The 17,661-nt window shown below is 35.6% G+C and overlaps 1 pseudogene across 1 annotated transcript in view; it reads right to left on the bottom strand.

Moving 5' to 3' along the window:
• Positions 1–17,661, bottom strand: part of LOC143229956 (dihydroxyacetone phosphate acyltransferase-like) — a 52,469-nt pseudogene that overhangs the window by 19,070 nt on the left and 15,738 nt on the right. Inside the window, exons 7-10 of the transcript XR_013016133.1 lie at positions 13,064–13,215; positions 12,248–12,378; positions 3,247–3,479; positions 1,630–1,911 (exon numbers count right to left, since the gene is read on the bottom strand). The product of XR_013016133.1 is annotated as a dihydroxyacetone phosphate acyltransferase-like (transcript). The remainder of the gene's footprint in view (positions 1–1,629; positions 1,912–3,246; positions 3,480–12,247; positions 12,379–13,063; positions 13,216–17,661) is intronic.

Below are 17,661 nucleotides of genomic sequence, written 5' to 3' on the forward strand. Positions count from 1 at the left end.
CACAAAATTTGGTTAAAGTCTTTAGATTTAATAGTTCTAACTTTACATACAGTATATCTTCACAAAATTTGGTTAAAGTCTTTAGATTTAATAGTTCTAACTTTACATACAGTATATCTTCACAAAATTTGGTTAAAGTCTTCAGATTTAATAGTTCTAACTTTACATATAGTATATCTTCACAAAATTTGGTTAAAGTCTTTAGATTTAATAGTTCTAACTTTACATACAGTATATCTTCACAAAATTTGGTTAAAGTCTTCAGATTTAATAGTTCTAACTTTACATACAGTATATCTTCACAAAATTTGGTTAAAGTCTTTAGATTTAATAGTTCTAACTTTACATATAGTATATCTTCACAAAATTTGGTTAAAGTCTTCAGATTTAATAGTTCTAACTTTACATATAGTATATCTTCACAAAATTTGGTTAAAGTCTTCAGATTTAATAGTTCTAACTTTACATATAGTATATCTTCACAAAATTTGGTTAAAGTCTTCAGATTTAATAGTTCTAACTTTACATACAGTATATCTTCACAAAATTTGGTTAAAGTCTTTAGATTTAACAGTTCTAACTTTACATACAGTATATCTTCACAAAATTTGGCAGTCTTTCAGTTAACATTTTAAGTATTTCACATAGAAAAAAATCATATTTTTGTGAAGTATTTTCAATCAAATAAAGATTTTTCTATAAATATATTGAGTATTTGTTTGAATACTCTGTGTGCAAAGTAATTTTCATGTGAAGATTAAACACAGTTTTCATCATCTCAATTTCCTTCTAAATACATTTCAAACATGTTTCTCTACTTTATAGTTTATCTGTTATTTTCTTTACCCTAACTCAAAATGAAATCAATCAATTTGATCAACCTTGTAACCACAAATAAACAAAAATCTAAATTAACCTTTCTAATTTCTAGAATGACTTCAAATTGTAACATGAAACTAAATTAGTTTATTTAGAGTAACTTCAAGCTTGTAACAGTAGACATCTATTAATAATTAATTTTTACTTGTTTTAATGTTCTTTAAACAGTTCTAACTGCTATCCATGACATAATAAGTTATATATCACTCGGGGCCCGTAAAGCTCAAGTCACACTACTGAATTAAATTACCAATGTGCTGCTCATGTGCAAGTCCTGTGAAAGATTTTCACTGTATTATTAAGTTATTATTGCATTACCTGATTTTTATTTAACTAAATAAAAGGAGAGATACAAACCATTTCTTAATCTGTTACTGTTCATTCCATCAAGGTTTAAACAGTAGTACCAGTGTCACAAGAAACACTCAAAACCCAAATACAACTGACCTCCTACACCCACCTTCATTGAAATAAAACAGTGGAAACCTGTTATCATCTACAAATAGTACTTAACAGTAAGTTTTTCAGAAAAAAAAGCAAACTGTTGAATGACTAGGAAATGATATTCAACTGTGAGATACAACCTTTCAAACAAGCTACTTCAGTTAGTAAATTTTAAAATGTTTTTTCATGTCTACACGAATTAGTTTTTGTAAGAACTGTTAAGAATAAGTTAATACTCTTTAGACAGTTTAATGTTTTTCTAATTATTTTTAAGTTCATAATAATTATTAGTTCTTCCCCACTTACCTAGAGATAAGCACGACGTGTTAGTTGTAACAATAATCAAGGCCACCATGGCATAATGAACCAGAACCTGTAAAACCTGGTTTCCATAATGATAAATAGCTAGATATGGCAGAGCTTTCTCAATAACTTTGGTTGACAATTTTAATGAATGAAAAGTATCAGATGGATGGGTTGATTCTGACTCTGAATGGGTAAGTTCTACTTTCATGTCTGATGTAACAGTAAAGAGATTAGAGTGAATGCAAATCTGTTGCTGGACTTGATCCCATCTTGTAACACCATCTATGAACCAAAATAAGAAATGTTTAGTACCAATAACTTTACATAATTAGGTACGGATTTCAGTGATGTTGAAAAAACATGTAGAATCAAGAAGTCTTACTGAATACAGGTTTCACTGATGCCCGAAAAACATGTAGGTTCAAGAAGTCTTAACGTGAAACAATAAAAAAAACATATAATCTGAGCACTTTGTGTGGATTAGGGCAAAGTACAGATACAAAATTTTATCTACTTGGATTTTTGAGTGATTAAATTTCACAATAAAAGTTGAATACACAACCTTTGTAGCTCAATGATAAGTTAGTGGGCTTATGCCACTAAAAATCATGTTTCAATACTCTTGATGGGCAGAAGTAGCCCATTGTATAGTTTTGCATTTCACAGTAAACAAACGCATGCTAAAGAGTAATTAACTCAAAATAACAGACATTAAAAACTTATGTGAAATGATAAAACAAAATAAACTGAGTGCTTCTGAAAGATGGACCATTCTTCTTCATGGATAATCTGTGACTGATGATGTAACTGAATGAGTGATATATATAAGGAGTGGAATGAGGTCATAAAGGTCACCTGGGCATCCAGGATGTGTTTTTGCATATTTTTCAATGTAAGTGTGTCTCACTTCTGGTGGAACATGGCTGTAAATGAAATCATTATGAAAAGTGTTAGAGATGTCTTGCTTTACAAATGGTCACGAAAAACTACACCTAAGTATTGTTACAGTAAAATAAAGGTGACAGCTGGAGACTGACTGAGAAATAAATGTTAAGCAGATCCACTTATAAATACAGACATGGAAAATTATCACAAATAAACAGCAAGTATCATTAGGACTATTAACATCTAATCTCTATTAATTATATCTATTCTTGTTAATTAGTGGTAGCCAAAAATATTAAAGAAACACTTCTTGAGTATACAGTCCTTCTATTTAAATTATACAAACTTTGCAGCTAACATCTATAACATTTAGATAATGCTATGTAGCTGAAATTAATTTTAATGTTATATACGAGTCATACCACTTACTGAATTTTTTTTATAATTTAAAATTTCTTCATCACCTGTCCAAGTGGTAATCCATAAGTTAACACTGAATCCAGTTTGAAGAAATCAGATATATTTAAAATATATACATTCAGAAATTATTTTAGCAAGTCTTTCACTGCACAGTATCTTTGGAAAAAATATCTCAAAAAGTAGTCACAACAACAGAAAGTTCTACTAACTGTAGTTTTATTTGTACAGAATATACTTTTCTTGTAGGTATTGACACATTTACAGGGGGAAAGTTCTCTTGTAGTTTTTCTTACACATTCACCTCTACTATACCTGGACTTGTTATGCAAGCTCCTGTTTGGTTAACTAATTCTTCCAACCATGCTACTCGTGCTATCACATTCTCTACAGTAGCACCACAACGCTCCTCCCTCAGATGATCACCCATCACCAAACACACCAATGGAAAATGTGACAAAACTAGATTTCTTTGGTGAGTTCTGATAATATGTACTGATAGATCCATGGTCACCTGCTGCTCCACAGGTGTCAGTGCAAACTTGAACCTGACCAGAGAATAAAACATACGAGTTTAGTATAACCATGAAAATAACAATAATATAATCTCCATTTATAGAAGATGCATCAAATACACCAAATTGTTTTACTAAAAATCATACCTACACACTAGAAAGCGAGGAAAGTTAAATATTCAAAATTCATTCATGTTTTCTCGGAGTATCAAACTGTAGCTGACTTAGCACAATAGAACCATGTACTTCTCATGTCAGTAAAATAATAAAAAGAAACAATTTCATAAATATACGAGTATTTAAAATAAATACAAGAAACAAAACCAATGAAGTATGTCTTCCTACACTAAAAATATATTTTTGATAGGTACTTACACAACAACTACTCTCAATTAGTACTGTCCTGTGTACATAAAGCTATTTTATATGCCACAAACCTCAAAACTCCCACCTGCCTAATGATCAACATGGTTCACTGTGTTTCTGCATGTAAATCATCATGTGACAACCATTCACCAATAACAGTGTGACACATGACTCCCTCTATTCAATTCTACTTAACCATCACTTTGAGATTATGCACCAATTTTAAGTGGAGATAAAAGATTGGAAGTGTGAAAGGAGGTATGTACCTTTGAGAAATATATTTTCAATGTAAGAAAATAACTTCTGGCATGGTACCTTACCTCATTTTACATAAAAGCTAGAATTCCACACTGAAAAGAAGGAGGGGCTGATGCAAGGGATATAGATGAACCTCCTCAAAATTGTCTGAAGAACATGTACAGGGTGTGAAACCCTATTCAGAGAGGAACACAAGTAAAAGAACTCTTCACTTCTGAACCAGGTATACTATTTACCCACTTAGGTGGTATATTCATCCAATGAATGAGGCAAAAACCAGATGGTTGCAACTCCACATCCCACTACAATCACAATCCAGGATAAGAATGGAAGTAGAGGCTCAGCCAAAGATTTGATGATCAAAAAAACTGAAATGAATGTTTCATGGTGTAGAGTGGGTAGGATGAGACAGTCCATACTCACAACTCCAATCCAAAAACAGGCAGCATTAGGCATACATAATCCAACCAGCAGTAGGAAGAGTCTTCACCCAGAGTAGAACTGAATAAAAAATTTCCAAACCTTGTTCTAAACAGGACACGTGTTAAACCCCAACCAACACCAATCATATGGAAACCCAACAACTGAACAACAATGCAGGAAGGGATGTGTCAATATGTAGGTTCACTTCAATTCCAAAACTAATTGAGCCATTTCCACTATGTACAACATCTCCCTGATGCAGAGAACCAAAAGGACAACATTTGCCTCTTACAACATTATCCTCAAGATATGACTACACAGAAGCTGGAGCACATGGATGACTGGCCAACACTTCAAGCAACTACACAGCTGGGGAAATTTGAGCCAGATCCATGTAACATAAATCTCTGGGACATACTACATTGCACAAAGCAACATCCATGACCAAGGAAGGATGAGGAATCATGACCAATACATGTGTGAGAATTTATATTGATTAGTCAAGCTTTAATCCAAATCACTAACTGGTAAACAACATCCAGTCAGTGATTGGACGAAAGAGAGCCTAATTACAGATGTAAACGGCAATGTGACAGATCTACTCAAATTAATGGAATATGCTATTGTGATATATGTGCGACATCATCACCCAGATAGGACTGCACAAAAGCTGGAGTGCATAAACATGAAACATCAACCTTCAGGATCCACTGCACAGAAGCAGAGTGCATGAATAATAGATCTGCACAAACTACACCAGCAGAACACCACCACCCTCTGTATTATGAGGAAGTAATGGCAGTTAGGTGGTTTCCTCCCTGGTCTACCACCTCAGAAGATAGGAAATGGTAAGTGGGAAGAGCTCTCATACTCCATTAGAAGTAATTTGGGTGAGAAATACAACAGAATGTTCAGAGAAATGTTGACACCAGAGATAAATTAATGGATGGCTATGAAAACCCTGTTTTGAAAAGCAGACTACTCCTGATTTGTTCAATCAAAATGATGGCTGCACATGGCAGCAATTCCCTTCTGCTTTACTCATGAAAGTCCAAATGTTAGTAGAGTCTGAAACAGGCATGTGAATGAAGCAAAACAGCATGAGGCAAAACTTCTAAGGACCTTGTGGAACACCCCATCTCAACAGCATGCATTACTGACCTTATGTGTATATCAAAAATGGTGAGATTAGCCTTCAACAAAAGAAAACTTTGGTAGGATGTTCCAGTTTTGCCAAGCTACTCTAAGCAATATCATCCTCTAGGGCCCAACCTCATTCAGGCATAGCACAAAGAGCAGTTGTATGTAACCAGTGCAACATCATCCTCCAAGTGGGACCACATAAAGGTTGGAGTACATGTATCACCAGAACATTCAGAGCCTGGACTACATAACAACAACCTACAGGATACACTACATGTAGGTGTAGCAACTGAGACACTAGATGCCAAATAATATACCTCAGTATGACTTATTGTTGGCCATACAGTGTGAATTTTTGAACTGGATAGATAAGTAGTATATCTGGATAGGCAATACTTGCTCTTGAGTAGAATGCAGGACCTAAAGAGGGCATACTACTGCAAGTAGATGTAATATAAAGAAAAATATAATTTACTAAGTCACAGTCAAACCAATGTTTGAAGAATGGTAACAGACAAAAGACAGTACCTCAACAAGGAAGAAACAGCCACCTCATGAAGCTAGTGGGAAATAAATAGATGAGATATCATCCATATGCCCAACTAAAGAATTTCCTCCAACTAATGACAGAGATGAAATGCCAAGGGAAAAGGTAAGATGCCCTACTGGATGCAATGACACCTGGAACCAACTGTGGGAAGAAACAGATAAGGAAAAATTTGCCAATTAAATGAGCTGATGAATCTAACCTTTGAAGGTAGAAAGAGTGAGGTCACATAAGAAGGAAATGTTCTTCAGTATGAAAACGTGAGATTGAGAACTTGGAAGATGGCTGTGCAGGTAATATAACAATAATGAGCATGGCAGTACATGTGGGAAAAGAAGAGAAGAGAAATTAAGCATGAATTAAGTGTTTCCCTCACAAGTCACTGTAGACTTTGGCAGGAAAGACAGATATTGATAAAGAATATATGTGGAATGGAACAGAGTACAAGAAACATTGAGACAATGACACCCACAGGCTAAATAAAATAAGAAAGGGAAAGGAGAAGTTTGAGACAATGAAGAACAACACTAACATTTCAGTTCAGAAGAACCACCTGACAAAAAAGGTAGATGAAACTAGATGGAACTCAATTAAAGGAAAATTGTAAGAGAGGAAAACAAAACATCTGGAAAAATGAAATTTCTTGGACAAGGCTGCTTGGCAACCTGAAATGAAAGAGCTAAAAGACCCATAACCCAACAGCCAAATAAGAAGTGTAAGAAAATCCATAAGAAGAAGAGCAGTTGGTCAAAAATGGGAAACCCCATGGCTTAATGATCAATAGCAAAAGGTATTCTACTGACACTGATAAACTGCAATGGATGAGAGGCAAACAGGTTGGGCACAGACAATCGAGACTTCTTCACAAGGGATATAAAAAGTTGGAGCATATGAATGGCAGGATGAAGAACCAGTGCCCAAGGTTAATAAGGAGAAATGGTTGGTTGGTTGGTTGGTTGGTTAATTTAGTATTTTATGGCACAGAGCAGCTAGGCTATCTGTGCCAAACATCTGGTAAAAAAGTTAAAAGTAAATTTAGTAAAATTCATATAAGGAAATTAAGGTAAAACAAAACAAAGATTAAAAAAACAAACAAACACATAAATAGCATAAAACCTGTTTACATCTACTCTACAACATTAAGAGAAAAACTATATAATTCAAATTGTAAAGGACTTTCTGTAGCGTAACTGCAATTATCATAACTCACCAGAAAAACTAACAGGTAAATACAAAAACCACCGTTTGACACCTGAATTTGGTCTTTCCAGTCCTGGTTCTGAGTTATTTCACATTATGGCCATTTTCAAAAAGGAAAGTAATAAAAAAGGTTTTAAAAGATGTGTAGCAAGATTATAATATTAACTTGCCAGGATGACAAACGGGTAGTTCAAACAGCAGCGTTAGTCACCTAAGTTGGCCTTTCAAGTCCTAGTTTCGAGTTATTTAATGTTACAGCCAGTTTCTAATTTCAAATCGAACTAGATGAACTATGATTTTTAAAATGGAGCCACATTAAAAAGGTGTAATGTATAAATTAAAAAATCTTAAATGGCAATAAAAAGATTAATGCCCTTTAAAAAACTAAAAACATTACCAAGATGGACAGTATCACCATCACCAATAACATTGTCTAACGTTATGGACAAACCTTGGGACAGAACATGTTTAAAGTGGTGCAATCATTGAGAGTCATAACAGCAAGACAGTAAAATGTGGCTTATTGTGATCTGAGTGTTACACAAACTACACACTGGTGCATCAGTTCCAGATGAAAGAAAACAATGAATTAAAAACTGTGACCAATCGTAGTCTAGTTAGAACAACTTCCTCTTTCCAATCCTTACAGAAGCAAGATGGCCAAAGTCCAATATAGGGTTTTATTTGGAAAAGCTTGTTTTTGCGTTGCTCACTCCAAGTCTACTTCCAGCTGGCATGGAGCTGAGCCTTGAATACAGGACCATAGTCCATGTATGGGGCAGGCATACTGGTGAAAGTGCCAGAGCAGATATACTAAGCTGCAGTGTCACTGAGCTCATTCCCGTAAATACCAATGTGGCTCGGTATCCAGAAAAACTGGATAGAAGTAGATGTTAAAGAGAAATGGGCCAGTAGGTTTTGCATATCGGTGAGAACAGGATGTGAACCAATGTGAAGTGATTCCAGGTCCAGTAGAGAACTAAGCGAGTCAGTATAAGTAGTGCAGTTTGAGTACTGCGTAGCTTCTATGTGATCCATGGCATACAGTTCAGCAGTGAACACAGAAGCTGTAGAGGGGATTCTGTGTGCAACCACCGAACCACAACAAACCATGGCAGAGCCCACACTGTCACCTGATTTTGAACCATCTGTATAAATAGGAATGGAGAGGAGAAATGGAGTGAAGACAGGAGGGGTAATTTGGAACCAAGGCTGTGCTAGCCAGTAAGGAGCATTCAGAAGGATATAACATGGAATGGGTAACCAAAATCATCCTTGGAAAAAAAAAGTTGGATGGGAGTGTAAGCATTAAGGTACTGCTTGGTCCATTCCAGACAAAGGGCATCCATTGCTAGGGCCTGTGGACAAGGAACTGGCAGAGATCAAAGAAAAAAAAGAAGGCAACTTGATGTTGAGGGAAGTAACAAAAGTATTTACATGAGTATTTTAGTGACTGTAAAGCCACAAGAAACCCTGAGGGTTGAGGAACCATTCCATGAGGATTAAAATGATTTGCCACAATGTTGAAGTCACCTAGAAGATGACATGAGATTAAACCTGTCTGCAGTATGTGAGCCCAATAATGTAGCTTCAACATTCAACCACAAAAGGAATAAGAATTGGTGCCTCCTTGGTGATTGAAACAAGATCCAATAGTAGAAGTATCTTAAGGGATAAAGACAAGCCTATTTCATACAATAAGAAAAATATGATCCAATAGTAGAAGTATCTTTATGGATAAAGACAAGCCTATTTCACACAATAAGAAGAATATGATCCAATAGTAGAAGTATCTTTAGGGATAAAGACAAGCCTATTTCACACAATAAGAAGAATATGATCCAAAGCATGTTGCACTTTCAAAAGTTTCAAAATATTGATACAGTATAATGTTTCTCTTTCAGACCACTGTCTAGAAACCAACTGCTGATCAACCCCTACTTCCCTCTCTCCAACCCTGGAGACAAGAACTGGTGAGAAGATGCAAACCTGGATGAGGAGAAGGAAGCAGTACTCCTACCATAGTGTTGTCCATATTCACCCACCAATGGAGATCATCAAGAAGAGAAATGAGAAGAGTGACTGGGAAATCCAAGGGATCCCAAACAAGACTCCATTAGACTTGCAACCTCCACAGAAGAAAATGCACATAAGCCACTTAGTTATCTATGTAATGACAGAAATGCAACCTTTGAGCATGCATAAGCCAAGCAAAAATATTGACCATTCAACATAACACATATGGAGGTGAAGCCCAAAAGGTAAAGCATAAAACTAAAATAAAATCTCACTGGGGAAAATTGATGATAGGATCATGACTGATAAGAAATGGAAACATGCAGGTAGCATCCGAGACATCCACATACCTGGAGAAAAAAGCTCACTGAAAAGTAAAAGAGATTCCATGGTAAAACAGTAAAGAGAGATCACAGGATGCCAGTACCCAGCCTTCTTGAAAGGATATCAGATACAGACACAAAGAAGAAAGGGGAGAGGAAAGAAAGTCAACCTGACAAGCCCTTAATCACCCAATGCTTTAGAATGAACTCCCACTACTGTTAAAGAAATTGGATAAGCACGTCATTACTGCGCCAAACAATACCAGATAGGAACTGGAACTGTTGAAAGTGAATATAATATGACTGCAAGTCAAACAACAGACCCTTGGATCAAGGAACAGGTAAATGCTAGAAGGGTGAATGACAGGAAGCAGGTATAGAGTAAGGTATGAGAGAAGGCTGAGACAAAGGAGCAAACAAGGAAGAAAATATTTAACATTGCCTCATGGATTCTATATACAACTTCAAAGATTAGGAATACCTATAAAAAAATACATTACAGAAACAAAGAGACATTCATGGGTCATGAAGACCTGTATAAATCAGAAACATAATGAAGATGAAAGCAGAAAAATTAAACACGGGATAAATGGACAGGATGTACTGGATTTTTCCACTAATCTCAACTACTGAAAGTAAAGAAAAAAATCAAAGGCCTGATAAGTAGGCAATGCTTAATGATCAGAAGCCCCTGGTGGACAAAGAGACATGCTGGGCACAAGCTTTACTTTCAGTTGAAAAATTAACTGTACAGCACATACTTTAAACACAGGAGGAGGGAAGACAAAGTAACAGAATGATAGGGTGGAGTGTAGCTTAGCAGGAAAAAGATGATATGAAACTAGCATTATAGAAAATTGTAACATACCTGAGAAAATATCATTAAGGCTAAGGTAGGATTAACAAAATCCACACAAAATGGGAAAAAAATGCATTGAAAAAAAACAAATAAAATGCAGACATTTTTCTAATCACAAACAGACACTAAAGGGATAGAAGAATCCTATACACTGGTGGATAAAAAAGGGATGATACACAAAATTCAACTCCTTGTAAATGGTGGCCAAACAATCCACAGTTGAGACCACCATATCTGAAGCCTGTATTACAACAATCAAGGTAGATTTTTTTTTGTTTTTTTTTGGAATTTCGCACAAAGATACTCGAGGGCTATCTGTGCTAGCCGTCCCTAATTTAGCAGTGTAAGACTAGAGGGAAGGCAGCTAGTCATCACCACCCACCGCCAACTCTTGGGTTACTCTTTTACCAATGAATAGTGGGATTGACCATCACATTATAACGCCTCCACGGCTGGGAGGGCGAGCATGTTTGGCGCGACTCGGGCACGAACCCGCGACCCTCAGATTACGAAGCGCATGCCTTAACGCGCTAGGCCATGCCAGGCTCCAAAGTAGTGATAATCGTAGCTAAAGTTATGACACAAAATAGTGAGTTGACCATGAGATACAAGGAAGAAATTTAACATAATAAAGGTATATTTTCTTGATGATAAATTATATGAAAAAAATTGTAGAAAAACGTATTTAAAATGTGATAGCACTAATTTGAAAGAAAAAGAAAAAAATATGCAATAAATGCAATGTCTCCATAAGACCACTATCAAACAAGAAGTGCTAGTTTTTGTAGAACCCAAACAGAGGGAGTTGTGCATTAGACGTGCTACACTTCTACTGGTAAAGGATCGTTACATAATGACTTACATGCAAAGACACAGTGAACCACATTGATCACAGGGTAGCTGGGTGTTTTAAGGCTTGTGGCATGCAAAACATTTTCATATAGAGGGCAGCACTGAGCAAAAGTAGCATTTATATGAGAAGAGGTAAGGTACAATGTCAGAAATAATTAGAATATGCTAAATGATATGTATCAGCTTGAGATCTTTACAGAGGAATGCAACATTATTACTCTGAAAAGCCACAGTAACAAAAAAATTAAGGTATCCCTTAGAGAAAAGAAATGTAAACAGCAGGATTTTATTCCAATCTGATCTTTTATTGTGGATTAAATTTTTTTATGGTTTCCTTATGTGTGAATGCAAGTTATTTTTCCTTTATAAACTTTAAGCAACTAGCATATAAAGTTTTCTCAAGCTACAGAAGTGTGAATAAATTAATTATTTTTTTCTGATACTTTACATTAAAATATTATATTTCTAAAGAATGATAACCACTCAAGAAAACCCAAGAAACAAAGGGAAGTATAATTATTAAACATAAAAACAATGAAAATAAATAATGTTACAGTGAAGAAAGTGAGTTATATTTTGAGTATAGAAAAGTTATTAAAAAACATGATGTTACACAATCTACAAGTTTCCAAAGATACCAAATCAGTAATTACTTCATGGAAATGAAATTTTGTTAGATTCAAATTTTGTCTAATTTTCATGATATGGTGTAAATTAATTATATTCAATTTAATTTAAAATTTAACAAGAATCAAGCAAAGTAAATGATAAAAGGATTTTTTCAATGATTTAATATTAGGTGAAATATTTTTACCTAGGCTGTAAATTGTGTAAACTACGGTCAATTTGTTTTCCACAAAATTCTCGAACAGACACTGGATCTCCAATGTGCATGAAGATTGAACCGAAATTATCTCTGAGAATACTCCTTGCTTTGATCAAACCCTGGGGAGTAAATACTGATAAGTAGCAGTTATAAAAAACAAAGATATGAAGATATGAAACAGTTTTCGTAGTAGGTATTTGTTTTCCCTTAGACAAAAAAAGCTATAAACAACTATTGTCATTCATTCATCAAATGATCAGTTTTGAGCTATATACAACTTTACATAGAATATTTACAGTTTCATTTACATAAACTACATCATCAGCTTGCTTCTCCACGAAATATGTTTGCTTTCCTGCAGAATAACTGTTATCTTCACATGAAAACTTACATACTTTCAACTAAAACACAAATATACAATATTTATGTACATTATATACTCATTAGACAATATACCTAATGAATACTCATGTTATTCTGGTATTAGTTAAGTAATATATAACACTTATATACACAATACATTAATATGAACTAAACATAAGTTACAAAGAAATATACATTAAATTTAACAGAAATTCTTATATTAACATCCAATAAGAATCAGTAAAATCAGTAATTTTTAAAATAAAAGTTTATCACATTTCTTGAACTTAATTTTCAAATGATGACACAAAAATAACTTTAGTTTTGAACATCCCATGACTTATTTTTCATTTTACTAGATACTTCTAACAAATTTTACCAAATTATAAGACCATGAAAAAACGAACATTAACTAATTATATACAAAGATTTAGAGTTAACCGTGGTTGATTCTTTTGGTTTTGGAACTCCAAGTAATTCATATGCATAGAGCATTTCTTCTAGTGTTCGGTCATACGTGATACTAATAGGAACAACTGTGATGTCAGAAACCTGGCCAGTGAAAAACAATTCGAGGGCAGTTTGCAGCAACCCTGTGGGAAAACAGTTCTTTTACTTACAGTGAGTATTTAGAATACACTTGTTACTACTTTTTGTAGTTAACAGAAAACACTACACTGGGATGAAACACATATTGGTATAATATATAATCACACACACAGACACAAACTACAGCTTTGTACCTTAACATCTGATTTTACTTATGATATACATACTGCTACAAGTTAAACTTTATAATTTTCCTATACTGAAAATGTATTTCCAATAGGTACTTACCTTCTTTCACAAGATTAGCTATTCCCATTCAGTGCTGCTCTATATATGTAAACCTTTCCTTTATGCATGCCACCAGCCTTCTGCTCCCCCATTTGGAACTGCAAGATTTCAACGTTTCCCACGTAAATCATCATGCGTCATATCCTCACCAATATGAACATGAAATGCTCATCCCTCCTATTCCTCTACTGAACTATAATTTCACAGTTTGGCAGACGATGTCAGCACCAGGAAAAAACAGGAAAGAAAGATGGAAAGTGTGAGAAGAGGTAAGCACGTATCAGAAATACATTTTCAGTAGAGAAAAATTATAGCTTATGATATAGTACTTACCTCCACTCACAAGATTAGACAGAACCCCCCAATTAGGAGGAGAAGGAAGGAGTGGTGCAAGAGAATAACATAAGTACCCTTTAAAAGTATATGAATGATACTCCTCTAAGTGAGAGATACAGATCAGACGAGGTGAACTGCACCACTGCTGATCCAGGTATACTCTGCTCATTTGTGGTATGTATAGGATATAAGGGTGGGTAACAAATGGAGTACATCTGAGTGAGAGAGAATGTGGCAGAAAAGTAATCCTAAACATAGAAAGATATTGTAATTCAATTCCATGATGAGAAAGATGGGTAAACATGGATACACCCCTGAGTATATAGTGGCTAGAGTATGGCAGACTGTACATGGTAAGTCAGCTACATCCATGATATCCTTACAGGGTACCAACATCTACACAAGTGTAGGATGATGATCATACCATCTTTACCTCAAACCAAAGAACCAGGTATTACAAACTATTCCAATTACTGGATCTGACACAAAGATTAGCTCTTGGCTATCAATCCAAGAATTTGATATCCAGTATCCAATTGATGTCTATCACATGGGCATTTGCTGAAACCATACAAATTGCAGTAACATCCTCATCAGAAAAGAATGAGGGATAATCAACAACAGAACCTGAACAAGTCTACATGTAGGAACATGTTGATGTCCAAATCCAGAACGGCAGGATGTCTGGGAGGGTGACACAGCTAGAAGGAACACAGGATCACAGTAACAACAAGGAATGTAGAAACACTATGGTATTGGAAAAACAAAAAGTATGGGATAAGATTACCCAATATCTGGAAAGCAAGGAGACAGAAAACCTTCTGCAACATGAGCCATGGTAGGCTTGTAGGGAAATCCCCTAGTAGTCAAGCAACTGTGGAATACATTCCACTTGCAATGATACATCACTATACCAGATGAACGGATGGAACTTAGCTAACAAGAAAGCAACTTGCCATGTAACACCATATTGATTTACCAAGGACTGGACAAAAGCTCAACATGAAAGCTGGGATGTAGGACATGTGATCAAGATTGATGGAGGAAGAAAGTGGAAGAGGGACAGGGGGGAAGTAGAGCAGTCATTACAACCTTGGAAACTAAAACTGAGTTGGCCAATAAGGAGCAATCAGGAAGACTTACCAAGGCATGGATGAACCAGAAAAATCACCCAATGAAGTAATTAGATGGAGAAGTACACATTTAGATACTTGTGTGACCAATCCTAGTTAAAGGCATATTTTACTAAAGCCTGTTGATGAGGTACAGGTGATCAAAATAAATGCAACTTGGTGTTTAGGCCTGTAACAAAGGCATCCACATGGGAAGAACTCCACTGATAGCAAAAATCTCTGAACATGAAGTGATTCATACCTAGTCAACGGGATATATCCAGTCAGGGTGCAAAAAATGATTTGCAACCAATTTGAAAGCACCCAACATATGATATGCAATAGGATAAATGTGACATACTTGGGCTCAGTATAAAACCATATTGTTCAAAAATATGGACCTCTGGACCAGTTGTCCCCTTGGTGGTTGATATGTGTCACCACCATGTAATTGTCAGAATGAACCATCAGCATACAATGTTTGGTGAGAAGAAGGAAGTGATGCAATGCCCAATGTATAGCAAGAAGTTCAAGAACATTGGCATACAAAGCACTTTTGTTTGTAGAACAATAGCCCAAGGCTTCCTGATGATTCACTCATGCCTCCCATCCATAAAAAAAATGTATATCCAGATGTAGGAATAGCACCCCCCCCCCCCAATCAACATATGGGCTTTGTCTAGCCATCAATGTATATTGTCTCACAGGAAAGAAGAAAGAGAAATAGGGATTAAAAAAACGATCCCAAACAAGGTTCCATCTTTGGGAAGTGCCTACTGAAAGAATCCCACATGGTCACAACTGAGAGGGATCAGCAGATGTCATGGAAAATAACATCCCCCAAAACAATACAACGTCAAAAGGAATAAGTGAATGAGCTGAGAGGGCATGAAGAACCAAAAGCTGCAATGAGTGAAGTTGTAAAGAAGAAGGCAATGCTCAACTGATAATGTTGTTGAAAAAAAAACCCTCAAAGTATTGAATGGGTTTGAGGAAGGACTTCTCAAAGTACAATTGGTTGATGCCTGTTTGTAATGAGCCAGAAGAAGTCATTTGTCCATAAAATAATGAAATCGCAGCACCAAAGCATGGAGATGATATGCAAAAGCCCAGACTATTCAACAAAACCTGCCAAGGTAAGTCAGAAGGGGAGAGCCCACACTTGGTAAATCAAGCCGAGATGGACAAACCAAAGATAAAGATAAGACTGAGATGATATTGATAACTAAGCATTTTAAAAATGTTAAAAACCCTGGAGAAAAATGTCCATTTAAGTATTAGAAAACACTCCATGGTGAATCTGGATAAAGATATGAAGTGGTTGAGGTGAGATAAACCAATTACCTAACACTAATTTCCAGTTTTCTTAGGGACAAATAAAAGATGAGGATAAAAACCCCAGGAAGGATGGAGAACAGGTTTGATTGCTCACTGCAAGAACAATTCCAAAACTGCTTCTGAAAGACATTGGCTAGTCATAGAATCTTGAGGAGGGAAGGAAATGGTTAGAGGAAGAACTGGAAGTACGGAAAGAAACAGTACAAAGAGTCCCTCTGACAGAACTTGAAACACCCATTGATTATCAGTGAGGGAACTCCTATAATGAAGAAACTTGAACAGCTAAGTCATCATTAGACCTGAAACCACTGGGTTAATAATACCAACTGCAATGGAGAAGGCATCAAGTAGAAGGAATAGGTAAACAATCAGAAGGTGAAGAACAGGAAATGGGAATTAGAGGCAAATGAGACTCTAGCTGAGTCTCAATATTTGTAAGAGTGGATTATTTGTTGACTGATTTCACCTAAGGTGCAGTAGTTTCCAGGACCATATCAATGACATAACATCTCAGAAATTGTGCTATATGTAAATCCCTGAGATATGGATCCAAACCAAAGTGGCATCACAAGCTATAAGATTCCAAAAACAAACATACCACACGTGCAATGCCAAAGCCATAAACAACATGTGAGCTAAAGTGAAAGAAAGAAGGGTATGGGTATCTGCAGAAAACCTCTCAGGATTTCTGTGGAAACCCTCAGATAGTAGGTATATCAAAGAAATAGGTTGAAGAGGGTAAGACACAAGCAAGAATTTGGGGCAGAAGTCTGTGGGGGATGCAGCATACTAATCCTCTCACTTGCAAGGCAAACTGATTAGCATGAATCTGAATATCGAGGGAGGAACAAAAAGATTTGAGAAGATTGTTCATGTAATAAGAAAACAAGTAAAGAATAAGAAATAGGTGAAAGGGATAAAACATCAAAACCTGAGACAAAATCTGTAAAGACATATATTAGACCTAGGAGAGTCCCCAGGTTGGGAATGAAAACAAACAGCAAACACTGAGGGCAGAAAAATAACCAACATCCTTGTCAGCCTGCACAGGCTCAGTTAACTCAAGACAAACCAGGGTGATGTGTGGGGGACAAAGGTGGTTGCAAAGGTTCACCAAATTCAAGTGCAGAAATAAAGTGACTAGAATTAACTGATAAATAAAAATATAGCAACTAGGTTGAATGAAAACAAATTAAGTCAAAAAGTAACTAATCTGTGAGAAAAACAGTCAAACATAAAGCACTAAACACACAAAAAACCATGACCAAACTCAAATGCTGCAAATAAGAAGTAATAGTTCAGTAAAGAACTGTAGATAGTCACATGCATCACATGACCATGTCATTCTTTGATTGAAGAGGATGTGACACATGATGATTTGCACAAGACACATTGGAATTTTGTAATTTCAATGCA

The sequence above is a fragment of the Tachypleus tridentatus genome, chromosome 10 (assembly GCF_004210375.1).
Source record: "Tachypleus tridentatus isolate NWPU-2018 chromosome 10, ASM421037v1, whole genome shotgun sequence".
In the NCBI taxonomy this organism is placed as follows: Eukaryota; Metazoa; Arthropoda; class Merostomata; order Xiphosura; family Limulidae; genus Tachypleus; species Tachypleus tridentatus.